This window comes from Triticum aestivum, chromosome 2B (genome assembly GCF_018294505.1).
Source record: "Triticum aestivum cultivar Chinese Spring chromosome 2B, IWGSC CS RefSeq v2.1, whole genome shotgun sequence".
Lineage (NCBI taxonomy): Eukaryota > Viridiplantae > Streptophyta > Magnoliopsida > Poales > Poaceae > Triticum > Triticum aestivum.
The window spans coordinates 155730460-155739012 of NC_057798.1; the positions used below are offsets into that span (position 1 = coordinate 155730460).

Below are 8553 nucleotides of genomic sequence, written 5' to 3' on the forward strand. Positions count from 1 at the left end.
ATTACATGCCTGACGATGCACTTTTTAATACAATGGAGGTGGACACATTCAAATACCGTCACGGGAAGCCTCTCGTCAAACCTGGTCATCCTCCTCTAACAACAATGATGTGAAGATTCCATGATTGGTACATGGACATCTGCAGCAGGTCTGGGAAGGATACTTTGACGCTGAGAGTTAAAGAGGAGCACGACCACGTTGAAATTGATCTGTTTTCTGTTCCATATGAGGATTTCTTCCAGTTTTTCAATCAAAAGGCCCTCGACAAAGTAATCATCACTTGGTACTTTCTGTAAGTACTACTTCTGTAATTAAGTCTCTCTATATAGCTCAGCTCTTTCATTGCATGTATATATAATTGTCCTCACTATATTATGCAGATTGAAGATCGCCGGATTAAAAAAAAGACAAATCGGTGATATTGGGTTCATTAACACAAATCTCATAAATGAATGAAATGTTAAACATGATGCCAAACAAAACCAAGGCCAACTTGCTACGATTGCTACCTCGAAATCAAAACAAAGATACAATAGTCTTTCCTTACGAATTCAAGTGAGTGTTACTGTCTTGTGCATATTCGGTTTCCCTTATTACTCGAGGTTATAGTAATTTAATTGATTAGTTATGCATGCGTGCGCAGCTTCCACTTTATTCTACTAGAGATTAAGCTTGAGCAGGGACTAGTAACCGCCATAGACTCGAGACGAAAAGATCCCGAGGAGTATGCGACCATGACTAAAATGCTCGAGAAGTAAGTTCAATTGATCATTACCACACCATATTGGCAACTTTGTTCATTTCCTGATATCAAGTAAATGTTTTCTTTGTCTGCCAAGGTTTGGAAAAAGATCACCGCAGAAGGTCTAGGACTGCCGGGGGAGCTGTGATTTAACACCTGAAAGTAAGTACTACTAGCTAGTTCCGCGCATCTCCCATTGATTCTAGCTAGTTTCATCAATACCATTTAGGATGCTTGCTTATAAGTTTGATTGACCTATTTTTCTTGTAAAATGGTTGTGGCAGGAACCCGGGAATAATTACTGTGGATACTACATTTGCGAGTTCATCCACCACACGACCTGTTAGCGGGGCTACTCTAAAAAATAATATGAAGTGCGTAAGCAATAATATTCACAATTTTATTTTATTACCATCATTTGTGTTGAGTTTCGTTCATATATATGTATTGACCCCCTTCTTCAAATTAGATGTTTCAGATGCGGGATGAACTCCTACCACAAGATCGCATACGAGCAATTCAAGGGGAATTGGCGGGATTCTTTCTTGACCACGTCATCGATAAAGACAGAAAATACCATGTGGAACTTGAGTTCAGATGTTAGGGGATTGTAACAGATCTTATATTGTATATATGTAGCCAGTAGCGTTGGATAGATATATGAAAACTTGTTGTTCAACCAATCTCTCGGAGAAGGAGAGGTCGATCACTTCTCTCTGTATATGTTCATGACGATCTTCTATACTTAATGGTTTCCTTCATTTGCTTACTAGCTAGCTAGCGTGTCGAGTCCTCTCTATACGTACTAGTTGAATGCTCGTGCGTTGCCACGGGCCAACAAAAAGAATCTATAGCTAGCTTTGCGCTACAACTCTTTGGTCATCGCGCTATCGCTTGCTATGTTGTCACCCCTGCTCCGAATCTGCCATATTTTCTCCAAGACCACCAAACAACCGTTGCTATTCACAGCCCCACTCCAAATTTGCATGAGTTTCCTCCAAGTATGCCAAATTGCCAAAGTCATTCCCAATGTCACTAACCTCACACCACAAATTCGAGTAAGTCGACTGATACCCAATTATGTTTTTTTCAATGTTATACATCAGAAACCCAAAGAAGCCTAATTTTTTTTCTAAACATTGCATGAGAGGTCATAGTTCCACTTGTACGAACACTCCTACCTTGGGATTAAAATCATCCGTATAAAAGAACGTAACACACAATTTATTATCCTAACAAAATAATTTACTGCTCTATCACTAATAAGTCTCTAACATGACCAAAGAATGCTCTAGTTACATCAAGGCCACCTACATAGCAGAGCCTTCATCTTCGCCCTCCCTTCTCCCTAGCACTTAATCCATTCTTTGGATGTCAGTGTGTTTGTGCCACTAATTAAGGGTTGGTTTTCGATTATGCATATACAATGGTTACAAGAAGAGAGCTTTATAAATATTATATGTAATGCAGTTTACAAGGATCAGTCATCATAATGCATGAAAAAATGTGGTTGTTTGATGTATTAAGCAGGGCCCATTGGACCTAACAGAATTAGGACATCCGTGCATAGTCCAAATCCGTGCAGTCCAAAATGATCACCTCCGGTTCATCCGGTGCACCTCCATTGAAGTCTGAAGTTCAACAATTCACCATTTTTGTTAGGTTGTAAAAACGATAGCATGCTAATAAGATGAACCTCTCTTCAGTCTATGCTAATAAGATAATCTCGAGGAAATTACTGTAACGCAACAGAGGTCAAGATTTGTAGTAAATTTTATGGTAATCAAGCCATATGGCGAGAATTGTCCACTTTGAACGCTTCATTTCCATTTGGAGTATCAGTACATACAGTAATGGCGAGAAGCTATAGCTGATGAAATGCATATCACTGAACAGGACAAAAATTCACTTGTGTTAATCTGGCTAATCTTTAACTGGCAGTGGGTACTCTTGTTTTTCTTATGTTCTGGTTCATAAAGAGCAGTCAAAAATGCATGTGTGCTGAGAAGTTAAATTTACTCTTTTGATATTCCCAAAAGAATGATGTCATGTTGTATCATAATTTTAACTCTATATTCGAATTAAGGAATCAGGCGCAGAACAACACCAAGAAAACTATAAGCAAAGGTGAAGTTTCTATTACAAAGCAAGACATCAAGTATTACATAAGTCTTCCAATGAAGAAAATAAAACAGTCTGCAAGAGGTAAGACCTATATATAAATCAAGGAGATGTTGTTAACAATTAATGGAAAGAAAATGGTATCAACTCAAACTAATCGAATTCTCAGGAATAACATGTCACTTCCATGGTGGCAAGTGTATTTTGTAAAATATAAAAAGGGGAATATATTGAAATAGACTCTTGTGATATGGGCAGGAGGAGCATGTAAAACTGAACCTACAACAATTTGCATCACATTTATATGACATGGTGTACCAAAGGGAGTATAAAATTAATGCAAAAAGTATTTTTCAGTATTCTTTTGATTAAATTAAAGTTCCAGAAGTTGCGCTTAGTGATGCTTGCAATGAATAAGAGTATCCCCCCGAAATTTGCGTTCACTTCAAAGCAATGGGAGGATATCACTTCTTAATTAACGGATTGCTACATAATAAAGTTACTACGGCTCTTAAGAAATTTTAGTACAATCAGAAGCCACTCAGAAGCCCCTTCTTCTATTCAGAAGAATGAATGTAAGTTTCAATTGTAACCCATATCAACTGTTCGCACACTTAAAATCCCAGGTTAAATGTTACAGTCCAAACATAGTACGCAAAATATAAAATCATGGAACCACTTCGAAATATATAAATGAAGCTAAATTCTAGGATTAGATTACCACTATGCAGATTGTGGTTTTGCTACTGATTTCCATTTAATTGTGCTCCAAGATGAGTGCCAACCTGCATGAAAATGCGCAAGCAGTTTAGTGTACAATTTCGAAGGAACACTTCTTACAACACCTTTCTTCTTACAACTCCTTTTGGTCTCAAGTTTAGAATTGCTAATTCCTGTCAGAGCACTAAAACCAGGCTAGAGATACCAAATAGCAGAAAGGGACAACAAAAGGCAGCTCACCCAGGTTGCCACCACATGTGGTGAACCCGATTCAACCCCTTGAGCCCAGCAGTCCTCACGGTCTTCTGAAATCAGTAGACTGCTCGGCGCATGGTAGCAGGGCTGTCGGCCAGCACAACTCCGCTATCATGGCCGTGGTTGTTGATGCCAAGGTACTGTATGGACAACTTGTCGATGAACACGGCTGCAAAAGGACTGAGCTGTTCGTATTGTCGAGCTCGGATAGCATGGGCTCCGAGTACAACACTGTTGCGGCGGCCACTGCCAACCAAGCTCATCGTGTCCATCATCGTCGTCACTGGCACTGATTTTAACGTCGCCTCCTTCTGGTAACCCACCTCTCGCCAATCTAACATATGGCAAATAAACCATCAGAATAAAGTAATGAGGAAATAGAGATTTTAATGTCGCCTCCTTCTGGTACCCCACCTCTCGCCAATGTAACGTATGGCAAATAAACCATCGGAATAAAGTAATGAGGAAACGGAGATTTCTATGTTCCTCCACCACAAAACACGCTAGAAGCAGCCGAGGAGTTCATCCTCGTGATTCTCTTCCCCAAGTTGAATTTATTTCTGGTGTTTTCCCGCTTGGTCTTGCCATCAACATAACCAAAATAAGATAGATTCAACAGTAAAGATAATTGATGTTCATGACCAGTTGATCATGAACTCCACAAGTGAAAACGTAATCAAATGAGTCGAGACCGAGAGTATAAATAAATTTACACATACAACGAGTTTCCACAATAAAAAGTGACTTGAGTGATTTCTATTAAGGTCTCTTTTGGCAATTTAAGAATCAGCACAGCCTATACATGAGATTACGACAACAAGCAAACATCAAAAATACAATAATATAAGTCAACATTCATGAATTCAGTGTTATAAGTATTCATCTAGGTAAAAAGCAAACATCAAACTGTAATACCTGTATGCCGCTGCCACTTGCCAGATTTCCATAGGCAACCTTCTCCGTCTACCTGCTCTTCCCACGGCCCTACCACCACCCGTCGTCCTTTACGCCAGCAGCCGGACTGCCCCCCGTCCGTTGCAACTCGTCGGTCCCTGCCACGGGAGAGAAGAATGAGGGGGTGCGGGAGTACAGGATACGAGGGGAAGATGGGTTGGATCGAAGATAAGGAGATGGCAACACCTGGGCCGTCGTTCGTCGCTGCTGTCGATGTGGTGCTCCTGTTCGTCGCCCCTGCCACGTCGAGTACCTCGTGGACTCGGTGAAGAAGAGATAGATGTAGATCCACCGCTCCAATCTAGTATAGAAGTCTGGCTGCATTGTGTTGCCGCTCAAGGTCGACGTAGGCGGGAATAGGCCGGCGGCGGCGATTCGTCTCTGCAGAGACACCGGATCGAGAGCGAGGATCTGGCGGAAGGAGTGGGAAGTGGGAGGTGGGAGTTGGGACGTGCGTACTTGTGGGTTTTTTATTTTCTTTTCTTTTCTTTTTTCTATCATGCGCGGAGGGGTTGTGAGACCGAAAAGAGGTTGAACCATCACGACGTTCGATTCCGCTTTAATAGTAGAGATTTTCTTTTCTTTTCTTTTTTCTATCGTGCGTGGAGGGGTTGTGAGACTGAAAAGAGGTTGAACCATCACGACGTTCGATTCCGCTTTAATAGTAGAGATAGTACGTAGCGTCGACCAAGCACGGAGATAAAAGAGGACACTTTTCTCTATTAGCTAGCTAACACAATATATGAAACCCCTAAATTAACCCTACAAAAATCCTAAAACCCCCAAACCTCCCTCCCCCGCCCCCTCCCCTTTTAAAAAAAATAAAAACCCCAGCCACTGAACTGCTGACGCATGGATGCCTTTTGGTCCCGATTGGTGCCACCAACTGGGACAAAAGACCCTCCTGCCTGGGCAAGCCACGGCGGCCACGTGGAGCCCCATATGTCCCTGTTCATAGACGAACCGGGACTAAAGGTATTGGGCTTTAGTACCGACACTTTAGTCCCGGTTCGGGAACCGGGACAAATGGGCCTTGTGAACCGGGACAAATGTAGCTTTTTCTACTAGTGTATGCAGCTAGCGTTGGATGTCGGCATCCCGCATCCGGTCCACGCTCACATGCGGGAGGAAATTTACGAGTTGCCATTGAAGATGCCCTTATACTTAACCTACTAAAAGCATCTACAACCAGACTCCTAAAGTGTCTAATCAAACAGCTCGGTCCTTGTCAGGATAAAAGAGAAGGGAAATGGCCACCCAACTGGACCCTCGCTTTGTTCACATATGACTAGTCTAGTCACAAATCCTCGTATCCGCACAAAATACGGGGAGCATATTGAAATGTACGGGTATGTCCAGGCAGCTCTTCACGTAGGATTCGGCTCACCCCAGACCATCTTTTCTCTTTCTTTGTCGATCCCCAACAATCACATGCATTTTATTGGACAATTCAAATAGGATATAGGACAAATGGTTGCATGCATCCATAGGGTCACAATGGACATCTCCGGTCACGAGCACATCCGCGGACGTTTGGAGATCAATATTAGACAGTCATGATTGTAGATGCTCTAATTGGCTATTTCTGTCCAACTTAACGCTTCAACACATGCACGACATACACAAGCCAGCTAAAAACACAAACGAGAGTGGATTTTCTACTTCCTGGTGTACCTACCCCCTCCATGAACAGTAAATTCAAATAAATACAGAAAAATCACAAAAAACTTAAATTTTAGGACATCAAATATTGATGTTCATGAAAAGTTTCAACCACAAATAACCTTCTAGGAGCCCTCACAAATAACATTTTGTTTCAAATATTTGACCATGTTTCATGTCCTAAAATTTCAGCTATTTTTTATTTTATTTTTAATTTACTATTCACCCAGGTGCACCTACACCCGAAGGAAAACATTTTGTATCAACCGACTGATTATCGCTCGCGTAAGTCACATTCGCAGCTCACCACGTGCCCCATGGACCCACCTAACCACGCGCCCTCCACCTTATACCCAGACTAGAAACATCCCGTGTTCTCTGTAGTGTTCCCCTCCATTGTCTCCACATCTTTCTCTTCTCGATCCCATTGAAACATCCGCCGCAGGATGCGGTCATGCCGCATCCGCAAGCGCCCGTTCATCTCACCTTCTTCCCCATCTCCACAAGCATGCCGCAATGTTTCCACAACTATCCACATTTTAACAAAATGTTCATTTTTCACTACTAACTTATTCTTCTTTTTGAATTTCCTTTCATCTTCTTTCTCAGTCTTGTTTATAGTAATTTCTACATCGATTTCATCATATCCATGTTAATTTATATGTCATTTCATGTCATCCAATAAATATTAACCTAAATAGATAGTTAGCAACTAGCAATACTACATAAGAACTTCTCTAATAACTATACTAAAAATAATGATAACAAATAAATTGGTGTACATTTTATCAAAATTAAAAAGAAAAATAAAAAAGGGTCAAGAAACCCACCTCGAGGAGCTAGGAGAGGAGACGGACGGTGTAGTGTAGGAGCTCCGGCGTCGCCGGCTGAGTGCGTTGCCGGTAGGCTGCTGGGATAGGAGTTGGCCCGGGAAATAGACGGTGCGTGGGGCGGCGGTGGGGAAGGAGGGCTAGCAACGCGGTTGCTAGGGTGGGATGGAGGGGCGGCCGCCACCGGGAAAGACGAAGAAGGAAGAAAACGAGCCAACCACTCACGGTGTCTAGCTTTTATAGCGCAGGGGATGAAGGGTATGTGTTTTTCCAGATTTTTTTCCACGGGTCCTCGACAGAAAAAGTGGCCGCTGGCATTCCCATCAAGTGGCAGCTCGGCAAAGCAATGACCTCTTGTATTAGATATCAAAATAAAAGCGGTGGAGACAAATTGTCGAGCTCTTGTTATTGTAAACTCGGCAAAAACAGATCGCCATTACAGTCCCGTCCCCTGGCCATTGGTGGGGCCCACCTATCAGTACACTGGTGACTACCTATCAGGAGGAACTCGACAAAGAATAGACTTTGCCGAGATTCTTCTTGTCACCGGTCCCCTTTCCTCGGCACTGGACAAATAGTTATGTTTACCGGGTTCTTTTGATATGTCGAGTTCATTTACGTTCTTACTCGGCAGACTGCTATTGCCGTCAAGCACCTGGCGAAAGAAACTTGGCAAACTATGTGAATTCGGCGTGCGCAGCGATTCTATTAGTGTGTATTGGGTACAGAATTCGGCCTAAGGTGGTGTATCTACTACCCCTATAAAAGCACGAAAGGACGGAGAACCAAATTATCTCAGCCATCGAATAGTACAAATCTAATGGTCTAAATCACCTCAATGCATCAAACATATTTGACGCTTTAATTACCCATCATGCCACTGGACGGTACAAACCACGCATTAAGCCAATCGATAGCTAAACCTGCCCCACCCCGCCAGTCAAAAAATAAAATAAAATAAACCACTGCATGCCCGCACGATCTCTCCCCACCTCCTCCCTCCCACCTCTCGCCCCACTGTTCCGCCCGCACCCGTGCCGCAACCATTAGCCGCGGGAGCCGCCCGCCATTCCCTTCGCCGCAGGTCGCCGCGCCCTTCGCCACGGTAGCCGTGGGCCTCCGCGCCCTTCGCCACGGGAGTCGCGGGCCGCCGGAGCCGCCCGCTGCCGCGCCCTTCGCCGCCGGAGTCGCGGCTGCCGCAAGGAAACCACAATTGACAGCTTCCTGCAATATAGCAAACAATTATACATGTGGCTAACCAAACAATGC

General features: G+C 43.1%; 1 long non-coding RNA gene across 2 annotated transcripts; it reads right to left on the reverse strand.

Annotated features, from left to right (window-relative positions):
- Positions 1-1969: 1969 nt before the first annotated feature.
- Positions 1970-5307, reverse strand: LOC123044040 (uncharacterized). 2 transcript variants are annotated; one of them, XR_006419793.1, is made up of 5 exons: positions 4754-5307; positions 4253-4418; positions 3824-4172; positions 3585-3648; positions 1970-2373 (listed from the first exon to the last, which is right to left on the reverse strand). It is a non-coding gene; the product is annotated as an uncharacterized lncRNA (long non-coding RNA). The 2 variants fall into 2 exon arrangements; XR_006419792.1 differs by lacking the exon at positions 4253-4418.
- Positions 5308-8553: the final 3246 nt, after the last annotated feature.